Source organism: Pagrus major, chromosome 22, assembly GCF_040436345.1.
Source record: "Pagrus major chromosome 22, Pma_NU_1.0".
Lineage (NCBI taxonomy): Eukaryota > Metazoa > Chordata > Actinopteri > Spariformes > Sparidae > Pagrus > Pagrus major.
Window position 1 is genome coordinate 12,257,897 of NC_133236.1, and position 24,743 is coordinate 12,282,639.

A 24,743-nucleotide genomic window follows, 5' to 3' on the forward strand; every position below is an offset into this window, starting at 1 on the left:
GCCTACATTATGGAAACATCAGGTTACTTTTTTATCTGCGCCGTTCTTTTTCCGTAGCCTCTTCACTTGGGCTACAGGACTGCCCGTGATAAGTGTTGCTGTTGTCATTAGATTATGCTGTATAAGTATCACGTCAGTATGACAAATATCGTAGCTTTATTAGTGCCAGACATGTAGGCTATGTCATGCTGAGACGTTAGCAAGAAATAATTGTTGTCGGTCTCTATCGCTCTTCTAAACAATTTTAAAAGTAATGTTTGTTTGTTCATACGTTCAATTTGTTCACGAGAGAAAGGTAAAGTACTTTCTTACCTGTAATTCGGCCATGGCAAGTGTATGACAGAGAAGTTCCGACGTGAATATTCCAAGAGACCCATTTTAATGAGACCCATTAATTCACTATAGTAGGTATTGCAGTATCACAGGTTTCCAGTAATACAATTTAGCAAATCGATGTGTGGGATTTGGCTCTGTCTAAAATTTCAGTCTATTAAAGCTGAAAGACCAAATTCACTTAACCAAGTCAGCCAGCAGAGTGTGCTATTTATCAGCCACCAGGGACTGTTTCAAAAAAATTAAATTTTAAAAGAGTTGGCTAGCAGAGGGAGCTGTCACAAATTTTAAAAATTTTAACAGAGTCGGTCAGCAGAGGGAGCTATCGCAGACTTAAAAAAGTTTTAACAGAGTCGGCCACCAGGGGCGCTGTCTCAAAATTGAATTTTTAACAAGGCTACAGTTAGAGGAGTCTAGAGGAGGGACTTTTTAGCTCCGCCTACTGACATACCCCCCTTGTTTATCAAAGTTTGGCTCAGTGATGGTTTGGGCTCTGAAGGGTTCACTTCTCAGCAGACAAAGTTACAGCAGTTGAGTTCACTGGTCATACACAGTGAATCCTGCCACTTTTATGTTTAGCACAAACAGTTTTTTTCCAGCACTTCAGAAAACATTCAACCAGCAACTAGTATTGCATTCATTTACTTGTGATTTCACAATTTGAACTGATAGAGGTTTTCTGCCCTCCTTTACACAGTCAAATATACTGTCTTTTGAATGCGATTGGTGCCATAGCAACCAATTTTGATACTACATAGGGTAGAATAAATAAAAGCCTCTCACTGTTTACACAGCTGTTTTCTGTTTAGGTAGCTAATCTAAATCAGAATAACACGAGGGTCTCAGCAAGTTACAAATATCTCTGGAACATCGCAGCAAATACTAACTTTACTCATGATGATTCTCTAGGCTTTGGCACGGCGCAACAGCTTAGGATTCATCAAAACTAGTTACTTTTAAAAGTGTACAACGACACTTTTGCATGCAAATATATCACAGATCTGGTCCAACGCAGGATCACAATCACAATCACAGCTCAGCAGAGGTTTTATGCTCACACACAATTAAAGGTATATACAGTCAAGAATATAAAGTTAAGTATCGCATTAATCACTCAGTGGACAGCAAAACAACATTAAAACAGCTTAAGTTTTGATTGTTACAACCGATGTTTGTCTGTACACATTAATTTAATGCAGAGAACTGTGGTTTTAAGTGGCCTCGCACGGACGGCACCATAAATATGTAGGAGATACACTACTAATAAATGTAATTTATTAATCACTTGGGATTAATAAAGCACTCGTAAATGGGGCACCACCTCTGTTCATCTATCTCTCTGACTAATCCGGAGGGAATTAATCAAATTCGACTGGACAAGGTTAACTTGGATCAATTCTAATCAATTTCAGATCAATTTATTCAATCTCATAACTGAAGCAGTGACTTCTGCACAGTTCCATTGGTTCTCCACATTAAAACAAACCTGCACAGACAACGACATACGGTTAAATATGTTTATTGACTAAATAATTCAGAGTAAATAAATGAAATGGCAAATTAAATGAATGATAACAGGTAACAGAAAGATGCGGAGTCTGTAATGACTAAAGTAATGAGATTATGAGTGAAATATGTGCGGATGGTGAAATTACTGGTTGGGTGAAAGCATTTAAATATTACGAGAATAATTTTAATACTAACGAAGCCCTGACCGAATTTCTCTTAAGCTCAAAAGATCTGAATCAAAGCCAAAGACACCAACTCGTATTTCATGTGTGAATCCAGCAGAATGAGTGATGGTTAGCCTACTTTATTTGAAGAGTTGTGGAGTCAGCAGGCTGCGGGTTTCGTCTCCAGGGGGTGTTTTGTAGCTCAACTGCGGGCTGGCAGTCTCGGCCCAATAGCTGGAGGGATGGTGGGTGACAACCTCGGTCCAGTGTCGGAGGAAGAGCACAGCTCGTCCAGTACCCAGCAGGTGACGATCTTGGTCCAATGCCCAGCGGGATGGCACCGCTAGTGAGCGTTGGGGGCAGAGCCGGTTTGGCTTGGCACAAAGTCTTTCTTTCGTTGGAAACCGCTTGCACGGTTCTAGAAACAGCCAGTAGCTGCAACGTCTTTATTAATGATCATGATCTTAATAAAGGTGATGGTCTTCTTTTGTCGCTTTGAGTGGTGGTTCTTAGGCTCTGACTTATAAACTAATTTTAACTTCTTAGCTAAAGTAACTGAAGGATGAAGGGCCGGCCGAACAAATTATCCTTTGTTAATTAATACAAGAGAATTCAAATTAAAGTTCACTTCCTCTAAGTCAGGTTACGATACTTAACTGTATGAAACAAATTAAAGCAGAACTTCGTTCTGGTAGAAACTTAACAAAAGTTGAAGTACTTAAAAGAAATTAATCAATACAGGCTCAATTCTGGCTTAATAGTTAATTTAACTTTGTTGAAATCTGGAAAAGTGTAGGGACCTCCACATTGGAATGCAACAGATAAGAAAAACAAAAGTGTAAATTTCTAAGCTGTCAGCCAAGGATTAGGGAAGAAAAGGGGGGGGGGGGAGTACCTTCACTCTGGAAATGCCCCCTGGAGATGGGTGTAGATACCAGGGAGGATCTCTGAGAATCGTCTATTTGACGGCTTTATTACCAAAGAAAATAAAGTTCTCCTTGCCAGATGGAGGTGGGAGAGACTGCAAGGCGCCTTTTGGGAAAAACAAAGTCAGCTTGCAGAAAGGAATGTTTAAGGCAGGGAACAAGGCCTCGATCAATAGCAGAGACGAGACACATGTGTTTCTACACAAGACAGCCCCCAAAAAAGGGAAGGGTTTTGCATGTGGTGACCACATACAATTGCTGACTGATTCTACTCTAGTTTTGTGTTCTGCTAGTGTCCTTGTCACGACCGGTAGCATGAGGCGGTATCTGCAGCCCAATCAGGTTGCACAGGTAGTCCAGCTCCTCCAGGATGGCACATCCATACGTGTGGTCTCAAGAAGTTTTGCTGTGTCTCCCAGCAAAGTCTCAAGAGCATGGAGGAGATACCAGGAGACCAGCCTTTACAGGCCTTTTATAGGAACAGGAGGAGCACTGCCAGAACCCTACAGAAATGACCTCCAGCTGCCTACTGGTGTGCATGTTTCTGACCAAACTGTCAGAAACAGACTCCATGAGGGTGGCATGGAGGGCATGAGGGTAAACAGTTACAGGATAAAACTTCTAGTGGTCACATTTTGTGAGGCTATAGAGCCAGGGCATGATAAGTAGTGTTGTGTAACTTTGTGTTCCCATGTAGACAGTAAAATGTCTCATCATTAGAAATTGAGATCAGATCAAAATTTCTTCATCCATGTGCAGAACTTGACATTGCAAAACACATTAAGAAATACAGAATGACTGGATAAGATTATTCCATCTCCATCCTTATAAAAAGACGGGTAACTCACGACTGCTCTGCAAAGACGTCCACATCACCTCTAGATCTCACTTTGCTGTCTGTGACACAATCAAGCTGTGGAAAGGTGAGAAGTCAAATTTAATCCTCATGTTACTTTATTACATGCAAAGTCTTTTAGATGAGATGTGATTATCTTTGACGCTGAACAATGAAGGCAGTAAATGATTGTGTATGTGGCCACTGTGATGTGTTTTTCAGGATGAAGTGTGTTATGATCTTTCTGGTGTTGACGCTGGTCGTCCTCATGGCTGAACCCGGGGAGTGTCGTTCTGAACCTGTCACTGTCAAAAAGGTCTGTCACATAATTGTCTGTAGGGGAAGCGGTTTGGGAAGGACCTGTTCCCGATCGGGATCACAGGAAGAAAGAGGTAAATCACAAGTATACATACATACTGAGTTGACATTAACAGATTGACTATTTCAGCCTGTGATCAACAAATCACACTTGATTACTAACTTACTACATATAACTTCAGTCAGTTCTGTGTTTAGCTAGTCCTGGTATCTCAGCTAATAAACCTAATACTAAGTACAGAGAGCATCATAAATGTTCTAATTGCAAACATTGTCAAATATGATCAGAATAAACTAAAGTTTACTCATTTCATTTTCATCTTGTCATCCCTTTAGATGAAAGAGGAGGAAGAGGGTAAGTATTACTAAGTTACTTCTGTTGATTTCGAACAGACAAATCAAAAAAATCTAAAGACTGTGTGAAATGCCTCTAAACTCATCAAAAACAAATCAAACATAGCAAGCGTTAGTATGAACCAGATCCCAAGTTTATGTTTTCAAATAGCTTATTTTGTCAAAACCTATTTAAATTCATGATGATATAACAGAGAGTAAAGAAGCAAAGTGGACACATTTAAGAAGCTGGAATCAGTGAATTTCTGTCATTTTTACTTGAAAGATTATTGCAAAAGTTATTCAATTATTGAAATATTTTTCAATTAACATTCTACTGATTAACTCTGTTGATAATTTGAGTAATTGTTTCATCTCTATTTTCCCCCGCTTTTCTGACTTGGTGTGCCAACAGTGTGGGAACCTCCCAAGATGAAGTGCAGTACGATAAATGGAAGCAATACTATCAAGACTGAGTCTGTTCTTGATTTTGAAGATATGGTTTGAGCTATAATCTTTGTGCTCTGCAAAGCAAGAAATAATTGGAGTAACATGGAGCTCTTGAGATGTAGTGACTTTAGTCACAGCTCTAATTGATGCTGGAAAATGTTAAATTGCTTGATAGTGAAAACTAGCCTGCTGAATAAAGCTGCATTACAAAAGACAATCTCTGTTTTGTGGTGTTATTTAAGTGAAAACATGATTGTAATTTTACTGGTGATGATAATCAAGAAAGTTGTTTATTATTAAGTCAGAGGTAAATTTACGATGAAAATTATATTTTTTTAAGAACCCAAGATAATCATGATAATTTTTGTTGATTGCTTACATGCATTGTTCAACACTGAAGTCACATTGTCAAAATTCTTCACAGTCAGTGAAACAGAAGTCTATGTGGACAAAACTGAATTTGCACACAAAATGCATTCAACGACCACATCTTACAAAATCCATCAAGACTTCTGTCATTCATTCTCAAACATCTACAAACACTGTATTTATGCAGCACATTTTTGCTAACACACTGTTTTCAAAACTGTTACAGTAGTATTTGAAAGTTGTTGCACTACGATTGACTATTTGATCCTCTTGGATAGAAATCCTGCTCGTGTTTTGAAAGAATGATTTCATAGAGTCAAGTTTAGTCTTGTTTTGACAGTTGTATGTAAACTAAGTTTTGTTGCATTTTGAAATCTATAGTTGGTATTTGCTGTAATGAAACAAAATGTGGTTTTGAACAGAAAATGAATTATGTCATGTCGGGGTGTTGCTGTGTTAATAGTTTAGTAATGTTAAATCAAAGGCTTGTTAACAAAAACTGTATGAATCGTCAAACTTAAATGATAAAAGTTGATCACTTCTGTAGCACTGCCTGTTTGTATTTTTAGCTCAGTGTGTTATGAGTGACAATGTATGCTGTCTGAGTGAGGATTGGTGTAGGTGTTATGGCTGAACAAGCTTATTTTGACATTAACATGTATGAAGTGTTTTGTTGCTCTGAGGCTGCTCTGGAGGTGAGATTTACTGTTGGGCCAAGATGCATGTTGGTCATGCAGACTGGAAGAAGAGTTTCAGTATTGACCAATGCTTGTTAGCAATTGAAAATAGCTGTCCTTCAATAGAATAACATCTGTACCAGACCTGCAAAGATAATGTGGTCACTGTCCTTCAATTTTGTCATCATTTTTTTTTGTCAATTTTCAAGCAAAAACATTTGATGGTTCCAGCTTCTCAAATCTGTTAAAGTCAACTCAGTATGTATGTGTACTTGTGATTTACCGACTGCATTCTAGGTGATAATATAGAGCAAGTCGAGGACAGGTTGAGAAAGACACTCCCCGGGTTCAGCCATGAGGATGACCAGCATCAACACCACAGAGATTATAACACACTTCATCCTGAAAAACACATCACAGTGGCCACATCCAGAATCATTTACTACCTTCATTCACCAGTGTCAAAGCTCATCACACTCCATCCCAAGGTCTTTGCACCTATTAAAGTAACATCTGGATCAAACTTTGCTTCTCACCTTTCCACAGATTGACTGTTAGAACCAAACAACTGGTGTCACACACAGCAAAGGGACATCTAGAGATGATGTGGATTGCCAAGCAGTCACGAGTTACCTGTATCTTTATGGGTTTTTTTGTGTGTTTTTTTAACTTATCTACTCATTTTTTAGTTGTCATTGTATTTTGCAATGTCAAGTCCTGCACATAGATGATAAGATGTTCACCAATCTTACTGTCTAATCGTACTTCCTCAAAGACATGAGTAAGTGATTCTGCCAACGATATTTTCATCTGTTACAGCAAAATGGTGAAATGATCAAATACTCAGTAGTGAGCTGCTAATGTTGCTGCTGTTTTAGGAGGTCATCAGGGGTCATCTCAGGGTCCTCACAGACTGTCACAGTACTTTCAGCATGTAATGTGTTCAAAAATGGGTTTTAACTAGAGCTGCCAGTGTTGTTGTCAAGATGACCTAAAACAAGTACAAGTCATCTTGGTTTTAATGCAGAAATTATGCTTGCGGTGATTTAGGATATTTAAATTTCCAGTGAAGTTTACTGTTTCAGTGAATGAATGTCATTTTAGACAATAAAGTTTATTGTTAAACTGTAACATCTGTTACATCCAATATATCAATATCAGACGTCTTTTCTTACTTATATCTGCATTGGTATTGGCCCCAAAAATCGCGTATCGGTTGTGTTCTAATATACAGTACTGTGCAAAAGTTTTAGGCAGGTGTGAAAAAATGCTGTAAACTAAGAATGCTTTCAAAAATGGAAGCGTTAAAAGTTTATGTTCAAAATATTACAAAATGCAAAGTGAGCAAACAAAAGAAAAATCTAAATCCAATCAATACTTGGTGTGACCACCTTTTGCCTTCAAAACAGCATCAATTCTTCTAGGTACACAGTTTTTGAAGGAACTTGGCTGGTAGGTTGCTCCAAACATCTTGGAGAACTAACCACAGATCTTTTGTGGATGTAGGCTTCCTCAAATCCTTCTGTCTCTTCATGTTATTCCAGACAGACTCGATGATGTTGAGATCAGGGCTCTGTGAGGACCATACCATCACTTCCAAGACTTCTTGTTCTTCTTTACGCTGAAGATTGTTCTTAATGACATTGGCTGTATGTTTGAGGTTGTTGTCCTGCTGCAGAATAAATGGTCACCTTGTGATTTAAGTTTGTTTTTTGTTCTTCATCCTGCCTACCTCCTGAGAGTGTTTCTGCATTACGGCCCTTAATACTCTATTTTTGTAAAATGAACAACTTCTATACTATGTTTTACCATCCACCTAACACAATTTTTTGCAAACATTAGGTTTTAACTGCAGATTTTTTTTTCCCTCGTAAGTTGCCAAAGACACGACCAGTTAGCACATTACTGTTGATTGGTCCTGTAATGCTGTGGGACATTTCTCTTTTATTTGATGAGTGAAGGATCTGTTTAGCTGTCAGAGTGTGAACACCATCAGATCGACACGCCACTGCTCCACGCCTCCGGCTTATCCATTCACACAGACGCCGGCTCGCCTCTGATACTACCTCCGGAGGCGCATCAGAGCCGCAGTGAAAGTGTCCACCCTCTCCACATCTGTTACTTTTTTTGTCCTTTGCAAAGCAAAAAATAATTGGATGAGTAAACATGAAGCTCTTGAGATGTACGTAGCGAATTTAGTCATGGCTCCCATTGATTTTTAAAAATGTAAAATCGCTTGATTTTTATTTATATCCTACTGAATAAAAAGCTGGAATACAAAATAGCAGTCTCTGTTTTCTGCCTGTTATTTTACGTACATGGTACAGAACTTCTAGTGGTCACATTTTGTGAGGCCATAGAGCCGGGGGATGATAAGTAGTGTTGTTAACTTTGTGTTCCCATGTAAACAGTAAAATGTCCAGTCATTAGAAACTGAGGTCAGATCAAAATTTCTTCATCCATATGCAGAACTTGGCATTGCAAAACACAATGACAATACAGAATGACTGGATAAGATTATTCCATCTCCATCCTTATAAAAAGACGGGTAACTCATGACTGCTCAGCAAAGACATCCACATCACCTCTAGATCTCAAGTCAAATTTAATCCTCATGTTACTTTATTACATGCAAAGTCTTTTAGATGAGATGTGATGAGCTTTGAGGCTGAACAATGAAGGCAGTGAATGATTCTGGATGTGGCCACTGTGATGTGTTTTTCAGGATGAAGTGTGTTATGATCTTTCTGGTGTTGACGCTGGCCGCCTTCATAGCTGAACCTGGGGAGTGTCGCTCAATGCCTTGTACACCTGGTCAAGTTGGTGGCGCATACTGCGACATGCCATGGGGATTGAAGGTAGAAAGAGGTAAATCACAAGTGCTCATACATACTGAGTTGACAGATACACCTCAAATTTACACAAATAGCAGACTACTTTAGTCTGTGATCAACAAATCACACTTGACTGTACGAACTTACTACATACAACTTCACTTAGTTCTGTGTTTAGCTACAATCTTTTATTTAGACCTGGTATCTCCCTAATAAACCTAAAGCTAAGTACAGACAGTATCATTAATGATCTAATTTCAAAGATATTCAAATGAATAAGAATACACTGTTTATTTATGTATTTTGATTTTCACTTTTTCTGTCCCTTTAGCACTCAACAGACTGAGACGGTAAGTACTACTGAGTAAATTATGTTGATTCGACCAGAAAAAGAAAAAAAGATCTAAAGACTTTGTGGAATGCCTCAAAACTATGACACATAGTAAGCATCAGTATGAACCAGATCCCAAGTTGATGTCTTGAAATAGCTTATTTTGTCACAACCCATTTAAATTCATGATGATATAACAGAGAGTAAAGAAGCAAGTGGACACATTTCAGAAGCTGGAATCAGTGAATTTGTCATTTTTGCTTTGAAAAATTATTACAAAAGTTATTAAATTATTGCAATATTTGTCAATTATCATTCTGGTGATCAAACTATGTTAATAACTTATAACTTATAACAAAACTAATCGTTTTGTCTCTATTTTTTCCCCCTTTCTCTAACTCGGTATGCAAACAGTTTGGAAAGATCCCAAGATGAAGTGAAGTACGATAAATCGCAGCAATCCTATCAAGACTGAGTCTGTTCTTGATTTTGAAGATATGGTTTGAGCTATATCTTTGTGCTCTGCAAAGCAAGAAATAATTGGCTGAGTAAACATGAAGCTCTTGAGATGTAGCGACTTTAGTCACAGCTCTAATTGATGTTGAAAAATGTAAAATTGCTTGATAGTGAAAACTATCCTGCTGAATAAAGCTGCATTACAAAAGACAATCTCTGTTTTGTGGTATTATTTAAGTGTGCATGTTTCTGTAATTTTATATCACTAATTCTGATGATCATGTGGGACATTGTTTTTTATTTAGGCAGAGGCAAAGGCTTATATTAACTCTATAGATCTGAAAATGTGTGTGTTGGTTTGATCACTATAAAATAATAACTCTACCAGTGACTTTCTGCTTGTTTCTGAGTGCAGTTTGTTTCTCTGGTAGAGAAGCAATTTGGAAATGATTCAATTCTGGCATTTTCTCAATCAACAGATAAATCATTTACTCTATTTTATTAGAGCTCAGGATGATCGTGATGTAAATGTTTCGTTTGGATGTGGCCAACAGCCCAAAAGCTGAAGACATTCAAGGTGCTATAATGTAAAATGAGTGAAAAAAGCTAATTCTCACATTTGAGAAGCTGGAACCATCAAATGTCATTTCTGCTTGAAAATTGACAAAAAATAATGATAAAAAATAGGTGGTGAGTAACCAACTAATCTTTGCCGCTCCACTACAGATGACCTTTTTTTAAAGGCCTTGTCCATCCACACAGGTGCCTTTAATTGTTGTGGGTGATAAGACCTTCAGTCAGGTGTAAGTTGGGCAGAACTATCTTATGTTCTATGATGTGTCCAGAACATAATGTACTAATAAAAATAATAACAGGGAAAGTTATCCTAACCTAACAGGAGGATGAGGGAGGTGTCAGTCAGTTTGTACACATCCACACTGGTTTGAAAAGTACAAGCAACATTAAAACACATGCTGGGGCTTTAAAGTTGTGCGCTGGTGTGTTTTTGTGTTGTGTGGCAGGCTGCTGTTGTCTGGCTGTTAGTCAGTGTCACTGTCTGCCTGTCACGTCTCTGACGTTACTGCTTCATGCAAATAGACTGAGAACTTCCCACAACCCTCCACCCCACATTTTATCTAGGTTACTTAAAGCTATGGTCTATGATTTGAAAGATTTATCATTATTATTAACATTATTTAGATGGTGGTTATGGCCCAATAGTACGACCTACACAATGTGAAGAGCAAAAGGAACCAAATAAATCCATCCTCTCTAGCACCTGCAAAACTGAAAAGAAATTGACCAATAGGAGCCATGCGGCCTGCATGGCTCCTATTGGATCAATTTTCCCATCCAATCCCCTCGCTCACCCTCCTGCTCCTGCTCAAGTCTGGTCCCGACCCACTTCCACATTTGAAACTACAAGCGGGTAAGAGGTTTGTTTTGCCCTGAGCAGTTCAGGCATGGAGGGAAAGCAGAGCTTGCCCCACCGGCAAAGGCTGAAAGAAAGCGAAAGTCTGTCACCGAAAAGGCAGACACACAGCGGAGATGTAAACAAAGAGGTCTCAAACCCGAATAAGCATCGGGTCATCATTTGAACGGTGGCGAAACCTCCGTGAAGATATGGACCCGATGCTGATACAGCGGAGTTTCTGTTGAGCAGGTAATCTTTCGTCTTTATTGTGGATGTTGTGACACAGATAACTTTCATGCCGATGCTGGCTTATGACTGTGAAAGCTGCCATTAGTTTGTTTCTGTGTTATTAGACGGTGTCGAGACTGTCTCTGCAGTATTGTCAACACTTGTTTATTTGTTCGACGGCAACGTTAGCCTCTGTGTTAGCATTGTAAGCTAACAACAAGCTAACATTGCTATCATGTTTACACCAAATCAGCCTATTTATTTGCTCGTGGCAGCTAAATGAAGCAGCAATGCAAGTAAGATGAATGAAACCCTCCGCTTCACATTGGGGTTTCATTCATCCTGTCCGGATTTATTTCTCCATAACAACCTCTTGCCCGGTCACTACTCAACCGGGCAAGAGGTTGCCCGGTTGAGACAAATGGACAAGACCGTATCCCAGTCTTGTCCATTTGTTTTCAACAAAGCCTTTGCTAAATCAATATGATGGATTATCATATACGCGTTACGATGTGTGTATTTGTGTGTCTTATCTGTCATAAACAAGAGATTACGGTTTACGGGCACCTTTGTGTCGAGGTTGTGGTGCCACTCAGACAACAGCTGGGACACAGCTGGTCCGAGGCTCATGCAGGTTTATTTTTCAGCCACAATGTGGAAGCGATCATTATGATTAAAGCTGACGGCGGCATCTGTTAGTCTCTTGGCCCTCAATAACTTTTAGAAGTGGCTAACTTAGCTGTTGATAAATAGTAACTTATTACCTAGCTCTTGTTCCTTGTTGCGGGAGGGGGTGTGTCGTGGGAGGCTCCGAGGGGAGAGCAATACGAGCTTGGAGGGGAGGGATTAAGGAGCACAGAGGGGAGGGGTGAGTGTGTGGGGGGGATGCTTTTTTCATATCTTTCTCAGATCGTAGACCAGAGCTTTAATTGTGTGTAGTCTGAGATGTTTTAGGTCAGTTTTAACAAAAGTACCAACTATATTCTTTTCTATCTCCAAGTCTGTGTGTGTGTGTGTGTGTGTGTGTGTGTGTGTGTGTGTGTGTGTGTGTGTGTGTGTGTGTGTGTGTCATCTAGGTATGGAGCAATGTGAAACAATCAGGTCATGATTTATCCTGATCAATATAATTGCGATTCACAATATCATCCCGAAAGTCGTTAAAATATTCTTCAAATTTTTTTTTTTATTTAATTGCACCAAAATATACTGGAGTCAATATAACCTTAAATTTTGTCCAGAAACAATCTTTTTCTTTATTTGAAACACAACCCTCCACCCCACATTTTATCTAGGTTACTTAACTGTGTGTAGTCTGAGATGTTTTAGGTCAGTTTTAACAAAAGTACCAAACTATATTTTTTACTCTCTCTGTTGATAATTTGACTCATTGTTTCAAATCTAATGTTTTCTTTGTCCCTTCCCTAACTTGGTATAGAAGAGTGCAAAGAGCCTTAGCTACAGTGGACTACCATCCGTCTCAGTATGATAATTACGGTTCTGTTGAGTGACCAGTGTTCTTTTTGAAGTTATGGTTTGAGCTATATTTTTGTCCTTTGCAAAGCAAGAAATAATTGGATGAGTAAACATGAAGCCCTTGAGATGTACGTCATGATTTTAGTCACAGCTCTAACTAATGTTGAAAAATGTAAACTTGCTTTACAATGAAAACTATCCTGCTGAATAAAAAGCTGCAATACAAAATAGCAGTCTCTGTTTTCTGCCTGTTATTTTACCTACATGGGACAGAACTTCTAGTGGTCACATTTTCTGAGGCCATAGAGCCGGGGGATGATAAGTAGTGTTGTGTAACTTTGTGTTCCAATGTAAACAGTGAAATGTCCAGTCACTAGAAACTGAGATCAGCTCAAAATTTCTTCATCCATATGCAGAACTTGGCATTGCAAAATACAATGACAATACAGAATGACTGGATAACCTTATTCCATCTCCATCGTTATAAAAAGACGGGTAACTCACGACTGCTCAGCAAAGACGTCCACATCACCTCTAGATCTCACTGTGCTCACTTTGCTGTCTGTGACACAATCAAGCTGTGGAAAGGTGAGAAGTCAAATTTAATTCTCATTAGTAGTGGGCGATATGGCAAAAATATCATATCACGATTTTTTTAAAATAAAATTTTCGATTTCAATTTTATCACGATTTTAAATCAAAAAAAGAAAAACAGACAATTTAGGCCAAAGAACCTTTCTGAACAGATTTTAATTTAAATAGTTGCAGTTTTGCCAACATGTGCAAACAACGTAAACATACTAAAAGGTAAACAACAATACTCTGATAAAGTGCACTCTTGCAACATAAAAGGTAGCTTTCAATAAACATGAGAGTAAAATATCAATGAAGACGTTACTGTTTGTTTTATTCAACACAGTCACAGTTTGGTGCGTCGGTGCATCAGCATAGAACTGCAATTTATAGAATGTGCCCTAGACGATCCCTACGATCTCTGCACTTTGGCAGATTGTCTACACATTCTAATCCTTCACGATCTAATAACGTCATATCGCACACCCCTAATTCTCATGTTACTTTATTATATGCAAAGTCTTTTAGATGAGATGTGATGTGATGAGCTTTGACGCTGAACAATGAAGGCAGTGAATGATTCTGGATGTGGCCACTGTGGTGTGTTTTTCAGGATGAAGTGTGTTATGATCTTTCTGGTGTTGACGCTGGTCGTCCTAATGGCTGAACCTGGGGAGTGTCGCTCAATGCCTATGCCTTGTCGTGGTTCTTTCTGCAATGAGCCATGGGGATTGAAGGAAGAAAGAGGTAAATTACTAGTGTTCATACATACTGAGTTGACTTTAACAGATACACCTCAGATTTACACAAACAGCAGGCTACTTTAGTCTGTGATCAACAAATCACACTTGGCTGTACTAACTTACTACATACATCTTCACTTAGTTTTGTGTTCAGCTAAAATCTTTTTAGACCTGGTATCTCAGCTAATAAACCTAAAGCTAAGTACAGACAGTATCATTAATGTTCTGATTTCAAAGATTTTCAAATTAATAAAAAATATACTAATGTTTATTTATGTCTTCATACTAATGTCATTTTCATCTTTTTGTCTCATTAGTACTCAACATCGCTACGCAGTAAGTACTACTGAGTTACTTCTGTTGATTTCAAACACTTTTGAGGGATCGTTGCAAAAAAAAAAATGTGTGTATGTTGGCCAATATATCAATATCAGACGTCTTACTTATATCTGCATTGGTATTGGCCCCAAAAATCGCGTATCGGTTGTGTTCTAATATACAGTGCTGTGCAAAAGTTTTAGGCAGAAGATAGAAGATAAGAAGATAGTTCCTAATGACATTTGCTGTATGTTTGAGGTTGTTGTCCTGCTACAGAATAAATGGTCACCTTGTGACCCATTTAAATTCATGATGATATAACAGAGAGTAAAGAAGCAAGTGGACACATTTCAGAAGCTGGAATCAGTGAATTTCTGTCATTTTTGCTTAAAAAAATATTGCAAAAGTTATTCAGATCGAGTTCTGTTCATAATTTAACTAATTATTTTGTCTCTATTTTTTCCCCCTTCTCAAACTTGGTACAGAAGCAGACAGGAACGATCTCAAGATGAAGTGGAGTACGATAAATTGAAGCTATACTATCAAGACTGAATCAGTTCTTGATTTTGAAGATATGGTTTGAGCTATATCTTTGTGCTTTGCAAAGCAAGAAATAATTGGATGAGTAAACATGAAGCTCTTGAGATGTAGTGACTTTAGTCACAGCTGTAATTGATGTTGAAAAATGCAAAATTGCTTGATAGTGAAAACTATCCTGCTGAATAAAGCTGCATTACAAAAGACAATCTCTGTTTTGTCGTGTTATCTAAGTGAATACATGCTTGTAATTTTATTGGTGATGATAATCAAGAAAGTTGTTTTATATTAAGTCAGCGGTAAATGTTTATATTATCACTAGAAATGTGTGTGATGGTCATGATTTTGGTATTTGGTATGGATTTTTTCATGTTTGGTGCAGAAATTCTGCTTTTGAGTTTCAGAGGTGCATCTTAGGCTGAGGCGTGGTATCCCTGGAGGGCTGGAGCTGGACACACACCTGCAGTGAATCTCCTCATCACCCCATGGTTAAATACCTTGGTCAACTCTGCATTCGTTGCCAGATTGTTTCTGACACCACACTTTTGCCACCAGCCACACTCGACCTGAGACTCCCGAGACACTCTCAGGACCCCATCTACTCTCTGGTAACCCCGCACCTTAACCCAGCCAGCCACTATGCTTCATGACCTCAAGTAACCCCACTTCTCACAGAGCCCTCTTCACCTGCTTCAACGAGCTACCCCTGAACTGCACTGTTACCCCTCTGATTGTTGAATAAATCACCTCATAACCTTAACCTGTCTGATTGTCCACTTTTGGGTCCATCTGCAAACCTGCAAACCGTCACAGTGTTGGTGTGATCAGTTTATAAAATGAACACTCTTCATATTTCTTTTCTGTTTCTGAATGTTCTTGTTTCTCTGGTAAAGCAGCACTTTTAGAGAGCGATTATTAAATTCTGGTAGGACCTTGATGATTCTGTCAAATAAAGTGTTGTATGCAAACGTGATCAAGATATTTTTATTTGTAAATAAATCTCTGGTAAAGCAGCACTTTGGAAATGATTTGATTCGGGGATTTTCTGAATCAATATATAAATCATTTAGTCTATAAAACACCAGAAACAGTAAAAACTACAATTTTATTAGAGCCCAAGATGATCATGATGTAAGTGTCTCTTTTGTATGTGACCAACAGCCCAAAAGCTTAAGACATTCAAGGTACTATAAATTAAAATGAGGAAAAACAAATAATTCCCCATTTGAGAAGCTGGAACCATCAAGTGTCATTTCTGCTTGAAAATTGGCAAAAAATAATGATAAAAAATAGGTGGTGAGTAACCAGCTAATCTTTGCCGCTCTTCTACAGATGACCTTCTTTTAAAGGCCTTGTCCATCCTCACAGGTGTCTTTAATTGTTGTGGGTGATAAGACCTTCAGTCAGGTGTAAGTTGGGCAGAACTATCTTATGTTCTACGATGTGTCCAGAACATAATGTACTAATAAAAACAATAACAGGGAAAGTTATTCTAACCTAACAGGAGGATGAGGGAGGTGTCAGTCAGTTTGTACACGTCCACACTGGTTTGAAAAGTACAAGCAACATTAAAACACATGCTGGGGCTTTAAAGTTGTGCACTGGTGTGTTTTTGTGTGGCAGGCTGCTGTTGTCTGGCTGTTAGTCAGTGTCACTGTCTGCCTGTCTGCTTCATGCAAATAGACTGAGAACCTCCCACAACTCCCCACCCCACATGTTATGTTGATCAACTGTGTGCAGTCTGAGAAGTATCAAGTCACTTTTAACAAAAATAGCAAACAATATTTTTACCTGTGCGTGTGTGCATACGTACATGTTTGTGTGTGTGTGTGTGTGTGTGTGTGTGTGTGTGTGTCATCAAGGCAAAATGTGTTGCTGGAGACCACCCTGTAGAAAGTACTACACACTGGTTTTGAGTATTTTGCCAGGTGTCTTGTCTGTCTATGGACAGATTTTGCCAACACGACAGCATCACCGTAAGATGCAGTCATGAAGCCTCACAAGTGTGAAGAAGAGAACAAAATGAAGGCCCAGTTTAAATTAGTACTGAGTACTCACAAAATAATGTAGTTATCACTACTGAAGAGTCGCGGGTCAGAATGTGAACATGTTATTGACTTCTCAGCTAGTGTAATACCATCATAAGATGGTCTCTAGTTTACATTTAATTTCAGAATGTACTGTTGTGTTACAAGACTTAACAATAAACCTATATACTCAATTTTTTCTTGGAACTTTACAAAGAGGAAACTGACCTTTATACATATATTATGCAGTTCTGTAATAACGTGTTTGTTCTTCTTTTGCAGATGAAACTGATAAATTACTTCCTTTCTTAAGAAACATCATGTAAGGGTCAAACACGCAACATTTTGAGAACAAGATTTGTAGGCCAGGACTTATTTGCAGCAATACAGTACTTCATTATAATGCTGTTTGGTCACACAGTTTACCTTTATGAAAAGCTTCTGCAATTTTGGATTTTGTACTTGGCCATATTGTGATTTCGACTGTATTTTGATTCATTGTGCAGCTCTAGATAAAACCCATTTTTGACCACATTACACGTTGATAGTCATGTAACAATCTGTGAGGACGCTGAGCAGACTCTTGATGATCCCCTGAAACAGCAGCAATGTTAGTAGCACAATACTGAGTATTTGATCATTTCACCTTTTTGCCGCTTGTTAAACATTTTGTTCAGTTTTAAGTAGTGCAATAATAGCTGCACAAGTTAACGCAATAATAATAATAATAATAATAACGTGTTAATGCAAGTTCCTTTTAAAGGAATAGTTCACTCTAGAACGAAATTCAGTCATTATCGACTCACCCTCATGCTGATGAGAAATCCAGTGTAGTTTTTTATTCCTCAAAGAGCAGCTGGAGACCCGCGGGGGTACCGTCCTGCAGCAAAAATCGATATAACGGGCGTCAATGGTGTCCGAGACGAAAAGGTCCATAAAACTACACAAAAACTTTGTAATATTCCTCCATACTGCTCGTCTGCTGCAATCCAAGTGTCCCGAAGTGGCGACATCCAGAGTTTACTTGAAACGCTCCCGCGTGCACGTGAGTCTCCCTCACACCCACTTGCACTACGGAAGTCGTAGTCCGAAGCTGAAGTTTCAAATCACTAGAGCAGGCAGATCCCTCTTGTGTTTGTGTGTCGCTCAGTCGCTCACAGCTGGATATAAATACTGGTGTGTATCTATCGCGAGTTCTCGTTGATCTTGTCTGGCGCAGCTTCCGTAGTGCGAGCCGGCGTGAGGAAGACTTGCGTGCACGCGCGAGCGTGCCTCCAGGCAAATATAGTATAGTGACTGTTTAGGCTAGAAAAATGTACTAAATGACGTTGTTTCTTGTAAACTCTGGATGTCGCCACTTCAGGACACTTGGATTTCGTTCTAGAGTGAACTATTCCTTTAACACCATTATTTTTTTTGACACGCAATTAGCGCACACACGTTATGACCCCTGGCCCACTCCGTAATTTGGGAAATCGGGTAGTGAAGCAGCAGTAACATTTTGGATAGCAACAGAAATAAACCTCCTTTAGCAGAAATGGATAAAGAAAAGGGTCTTTTGAATGGCAAGTTCAGCTTCAAAGCCCTGCCAGAGGCTTCTCTGGACAATAACAAAATGATTTGCATTTATTGTCAATGTGAACTGTGTTACCACCGGAGTACGTCGAGTCTCATATACCACTTGCTGGCCGAGCACACAGCTGAAACATAGAGCCCCCCCTTCGTAAGGCAGGCGCTGTATAGTTTGCAACTGAGACGCCTGGACAACTCTACATGCGACAAACTTTCAACAGCGATAGCTAAATGGGTGGCTGCAGCTTGCAGGCTCATTAATATCGTTTAGTTAACCTTTACAAGTGTAAAGTTGGACACTACATTGTGTTAGTATTACTAAGGAATGTTACACTCAATAGGTCAATATGCCCACCTGTTGTTGCTTGTTGGGCTTGAGTTTGCCATGTTATGCCTACAGCATATTTTTTGAGCATGCCGTTTCCATTTAGGTTATTCTGGAGAATATTCTGGACAGTATTTGTTGTTTTGGATTGTTGCAATAATAATAAACAGACATTTGCATAAAGCAAGCATATTTGTCTACATCACCTACATCATTTACATCTACATCACCTCTAGTTTTCATGGTGCTCACTTTGCTGTCTGCGACACCAGTTGTTGTTTTGGCTCTGACAATCAATCTGTGGAAAGGTGAGCGGAAAATGTAAAACTTCATGTTACATTTGTAGATGCATTGTCTTTGGAATGAGATGTAATGAGCATAGGTGTGCTCAGATCAGATTTGATCATGTTTATATTACAATAATTACTCTTATTAATTTGTACTCTAAATTGATGTTTAGCTCTACTTCTAATTTGTACGTGCTACACCCTCTAACGGGCTTTGCTATTGGTTTATTTTGGAGAAGCAGCCCACCTGGGAGGGGGTGACTTCTCTCCCCATCTCATGTGAGGTGGAGAAGGGGGCGAAAGCTTGGGCACATGCTGCACACTGCCATGCCAGCACACGTGCTGGGTGAGAGCTCAGCACCCGAGTCTATCACTGACGTTTAGCATTTACTCCTGATTACTGTTTGCATGCCGACGAGGCAGGGCGAGTAATGTTCTCCTCATTTCCATAGTTAACTGATCCTGCCTCAGCTTCTAGACAGTGGTCAGGAAGCACAGCAGAGACTTTGGTTTGCCTCCAGGGCCTAAGTTGGTGCTAACTTCGGGGCTAACCCTTAGCCTAGCTCCTCCCTCACTTTACCCAGCAGCTGGGAAGCAAGACACGGGAACTTTCCTGGGTCCTGAGGAGCTGCAGCATTTACTCAGAGACAAACAGAAACCTAAACTGTACATTTACTACTACTAGACAACATTACTGTTAATTTCTTCTCTTCTCCATCACCCACACCTGTCAGCTCTGAGCTCAGCCACCGTATCTCTATCTCCTGCTTCACCACTCGCTACGCTCTTAAAGGAGCCACGCTGCTCTTAAAACACCATGTTTCCGGCTTCCGCTTATGGCATTGAGGTGAACGGACGTGCTGAGCAAGTGCTCCCAGTCTGGTCTGCTAAAGCCCCTACATTAGAGCTGTTTCAATCCTTTGGAATCTCAAATTTATGATGACAGGGGATAAGACACGAAAGACTAAAGGCAGACCAACCCAGAACCAAGAAAAAGGTGAAGAAAACACGACGGGAAAAGACAGCGGAGACGTGACTGACAAACTCGAGGCTATGGATAGCTTGCAAGCTAGCATCGCGGCCATCCACAAAGAAATACTGGCTATCCGCTCGGACGTTAAGGTGGAATTAGGCTGTTTCCGTGACAACCTCTCCAGAGATATGAAGAGAGATTTGGCTAGTTTCAGAGAGGACGTTAATGAAAAACTGAACGAAATTGTGGCCGATTTGAAAGAAACTAGAGACAGGGCCGAGGAGGCAGCACAGCGTGTATCAGACATGGAGGAGTGGACCGCCGTGGCGAAAGACATGCTGTCTCAAACTTTGATTAACCAAGACCAAATCCAAGCCAAACTGACTGATTTAGAGGCACGCTCACAAAGAAATAATATTCGTGTATACAGGATTCCCAAGGATGTAGAAGAGTTTATTGAAAGTTTTATTAAAGCCGAGCTGTTGCTTCAGGACACTGAACTTGGCATACAGTGCTGTCACCGCGCAATGGGCCCTAAACCACCACAGAACACCAGCCCCCGATCGGTGGTGATTTATTTTCTGGAGTACAGAACAAAGGCCATGGAGGACCTAAGAAAGAGGGGGCTCGTGCCGGACGATAACATCAGGGAGAGACCCTCTGCGGCAACTCTGATGGAGATGCTGAAGAAATTATCCTGGGTGACGGTGGATGCCAAATGACGGAACCTGGACACACACGGCGAGAGGGCACGGAAGAAACTTAGCGGATTTCGCCACGACGTCACGGACACAGTCTCCACGCCAGAGTGAACAACACCCTTACAACTTTTTGTCATCCCTGTGGTAAGATCTGCCAACACAGTGACTTAAACCAGCATAAGAGTAAAAACTGATCCTGCTCAAAATGAAGCACTGTGTCCAGCTTTCTTTTCATAACCCCGTCTCCCGTAATCTCTACTAATGTTTACCTGGGAGGAATGCTTTTGTTTACTGTTAATAGATCAAAATATCAGACTGTTGGACTGGGAGCCTGTTTAAGCTATTCCGGGCGTGCACTGAACTGATACTCATTCCTGAGGTATCTCAGTTGGCACTGGAGAGCCCCTTCATACACTGGAGGTTTTCCTCTACAATTAGGACTCCTTCTTAAGAGGAAATTTTGTTATGGAAGCCGTAAATTCTTTCATTTCCTTTATCTGTGTATTTTAAAGATACAAGTTCTTTGTTACTATATTTGTTTATGTTCAAATGTTAAGGTCACCGTGGATGCACATAGTGGAGGGGACAACTATATTTAACGATAAATGTCTCAGCGAGAATATAGAATCATAACACTTAACGTTAATGGGCTACAGAATCCAATTAAGAGAGGAAAACTCATAGCTAAGATGAAAAGGGAACATCAACACATAATCTTTTGGCAGGAAACTCATCTGGTAAAAACTGAACACGAGAAATTTAAAAAAATGGGTTTTAAAAATACATTTTCTTCTTCTTATGTAAGTGGACATGCGAGAGGAGTCGCGATACTTATTGCAAATAAAATAGACTTTCAGCTCTCCAAACAGATCGTGGACAAGGAGGGACGTTTTTTTTTTGGTGAGGGGAATGTTAGACTTAAAAGAAGTAACATTACTTAACATTTACAGACCACCAGGACAAGATAGGATATTAATTAATAGAATATTTGATTTGAAAGCTACAGAGGTTTCTGGTGTCTTGATATGTGGGGGGGACTGGAATGTACAGTTGCACCCCACCCTAGATTCTACGAACCCGACAAAGAGAATGAACTCTGAGTCTCTGTACATTAAGAAAATGATTAAAGGGATTGGTATGATTGATGTATGGAGGGACTTTCACCCATTTGTTAAACAATTTACCTTTTACTCCCACCCCCATGCAGTCTATTCTAGAATTGACTATTTTTTTATGTTTAGAATAGACAGACACGGAGTCCTAGATTGTAACATCGGTGTTAGAGATGTATCAGATCACTCAGGAGTTTATATGAAAATACATTTGGACGTCCCACACAAAAATACCATTTGGAGACTTAATACTTCCTTGCTAAATGATAATCAATTTGAGGACTTTATTAAAAAAGAAACTAGGGATTACACGGAACTTAACAGTACCACAGAGGTGTCACCAAGTATCTTATGGGATGCTGCAAAAGCAGTATTACGCGGGAAAATTATAATGTGGACATCACAAAAGAAAAAAGAAAAACTTAAGCGTCTCAATGACTTGACTAATAAACTAGACTCACTGGAGCAGAAGCATATAGAGACTAATGAGCCTGCCCTACTGGAACAAATATCTGTTGTAAAATCAGAACTAAATAAGAAACTCAGTGACCAGTTGGAACTCAAATTGAAGTATACCAAACAAACTTATTATGAAAATGGACTTCGAGCAATAAAATATTGGCTTGGAGACTAAGAAAACAGCAGTCTGAAAGATCCATTTATAAATAAAAAGACTCAAGTCACATTTCTTAGACTCTTTAGACTTGCCATCTATTGGCACAGAACAAAACAAGCGGGTAACCGCAGATATTACAATAGCAGAAGTTGATAAGGCCATTTCTAAACTAAAAACAAACAAAGCAACTGGGGGAGACGGACTACCCGCAGAGTGGTATAAAACTTTGAGGGACTCCTTTACCCCACTGTTATTAAAATGTTTTAATTATGTGCTTAAGGGGGGCGAGACTCAACCATCTTGGAAACAAGCTATAATATCTGTAATACCGAAACCAGGAAAAGTGTGAGTGCAGCTCATATAGACCTATTTCTGTTTTGAACACCGACTATAAAATATTCACCTCAATCATAGTTAGCAGACTAGAAAATATTATCCCTGACCTGACTGACACGGACCAAACGGGATTTATTAAAAATAGACGCACACAAGACAACGTCAGGCGAGCAATACACTTGATAGATACTATGAGCAGAAGTAACACGAAGTCCTTAGCAATTAGCTTTGATGCAGAAAAAGCTTTTGACTCCGTGCGATGGGAATTTTAATGTTTGGTTTTACAATGCTTTGGCTTTAATGATACAGTTATAAGATGTTTTAGATCCATATATAATTCTCCAGTGGCCCGGATTAAAATAAGTGGTAGTCTTTCAGGCACAATCTCTTTGGACCGGGGATGCCGGCAGGGCTGTCCACTGAGCCCCATCCTGTTTGCTCTATTTATAGAGCCACTTGCTCAGAAAATCAGGGAAGACCCAGAAATTATGGGAATTTCATTTAAGCGAAGAGAATATAAGACATGTTTATACGCGGACGATATCCTGGTGACTTTGCCTGACCCCAATACCAGTGTCCCTAAGCTAATGTCCTGCCTTGACCAATATGGTTTCTATTCAGGATACAAACTGAATATAGAGAAAACTCAAACTCTCTCTTTTAAAGGAACTTGGGGCAGGATCTATGAAATTATAAACATGCATTTTAAGATTTTTAATGCTAATGGGTGATGAAGCGTTCAAAACCAAAAAGAATGAGCCCACCCACGTATCTCTCCATTGCCTTGAACAGGCTGTGTGCTGCATAATGTACTGCAATTCGGGCTCGAATTTCCCGCGCAGTCCTGCGGACGTGACGTCAGATGACACTGAATGCGCGTCCTCGACCGGCTTTCGACTTGGATACAGGAAGTAAACAAACGCGGCGGACCCAAACTAGTGTTTGGGTAGTAACTGATTCTGCTACAGCCAGCAAACGACCCACCATAAGTCCACTAAAAAGTCATACTAAGAAGAAAACGAAGGTTTTATCAGCGGCATGTCGTGAGTCGAAACAAAATTATGAGCAAAGCGGGCTGGCACCTGAATACACATCGGATACGCGTTGGACTCATGGAGGCAGCTTCAACTTGAATTGGGACTGAAAACAGATGCTGACATGGCTCATTTCCTAGTACCCAGGTAAGAAAACAGTACAGGTCATGTTTAGAGCTTGATTTGAAAATCATATGAGATCACCGAGGACTCGAGTGACCTAACGTGCAAAGTAGCGTTAGCTGCAAACATGTAACTTAGTCCACCGCCGTGTAACACCGAATAGTTACAGACTGCGCATTTTCCACGGTCCTTTAGTTTGAAACCGAATAGTTAGAAATATGTCCCTTTATATATGGGACCGAAAGCCCAACCTGTTATCCGGGAGGTGACGTTAGCAGCTGGCTGTAGCCACAGGCTAACGGTTTGTTTGTGTCTGTGTAGTAACATTAGCCGCTAACACACAGCAATCCCTTATCAGAGACGATATTTCTGTCCCCCGATATGCCATCTTTGCTTTCGCCCGTGCCTTTCAGACTGCATCAATCGTAACTGTAAATCGCTGCGCTTGTGTGTCGCTACACACAGCGAGCAGCTTCCTGGCTGCTTCATGTGTAGCAGATAAGACCAACGCAAAGGGGTAGCCTCCTGCGTCAGGTATCGACGCGAGGGGCACTTGACCAAGCGTCTGACGAATAGGGATGAGATGGCATCAGCTGCACTGTTGTGAAGAGCTCATGCGCGCTCCCATGCCGGCTTGGCTGATGGCTGCAGTTACCCTAACGGCCGCAACGGCCGGCGAGTCACTATTGAGTCTTATTTCTTGATCCTGCCCCAAGTCCCTTTAATTACTTACCTCAGGAAAACATACGTAAAACTGTTAAATTTAAATGGAAAGCTAGAACTATGAAATATCTAGGTGTTAATATCCCCAAGACT

General features: G+C 39.9%; 1 protein-coding gene and 2 long non-coding RNA genes across 4 annotated transcripts in view; 2 read left to right on the forward strand and 1 right to left on the reverse strand.

Annotated features, from left to right (window-relative positions):
* LOC141017767 (exostosin-1) overlaps nt 1-24,743 on the reverse strand; it is a 275,169-nt gene that overhangs the window by 125,423 nt on the left and 125,003 nt on the right. The gene's annotated exons all lie outside the window — the stretch shown is intronic.
* LOC141017770 (uncharacterized) lies at nt 8,645-9,748 on the forward strand. The gene is made up of 3 exons (XR_012180675.1): nt 8,645-8,782; nt 9,080-9,098; nt 9,494-9,748. It is a non-coding gene; the product is annotated as an uncharacterized lncRNA (long non-coding RNA).
* LOC141017772 (uncharacterized) lies at nt 13,895-15,030 on the forward strand. Its single transcript, XR_012180677.1, has 3 exons — nt 13,895-13,970; nt 14,284-14,302; nt 14,770-15,030. It is a non-coding gene; the product is annotated as an uncharacterized lncRNA (long non-coding RNA).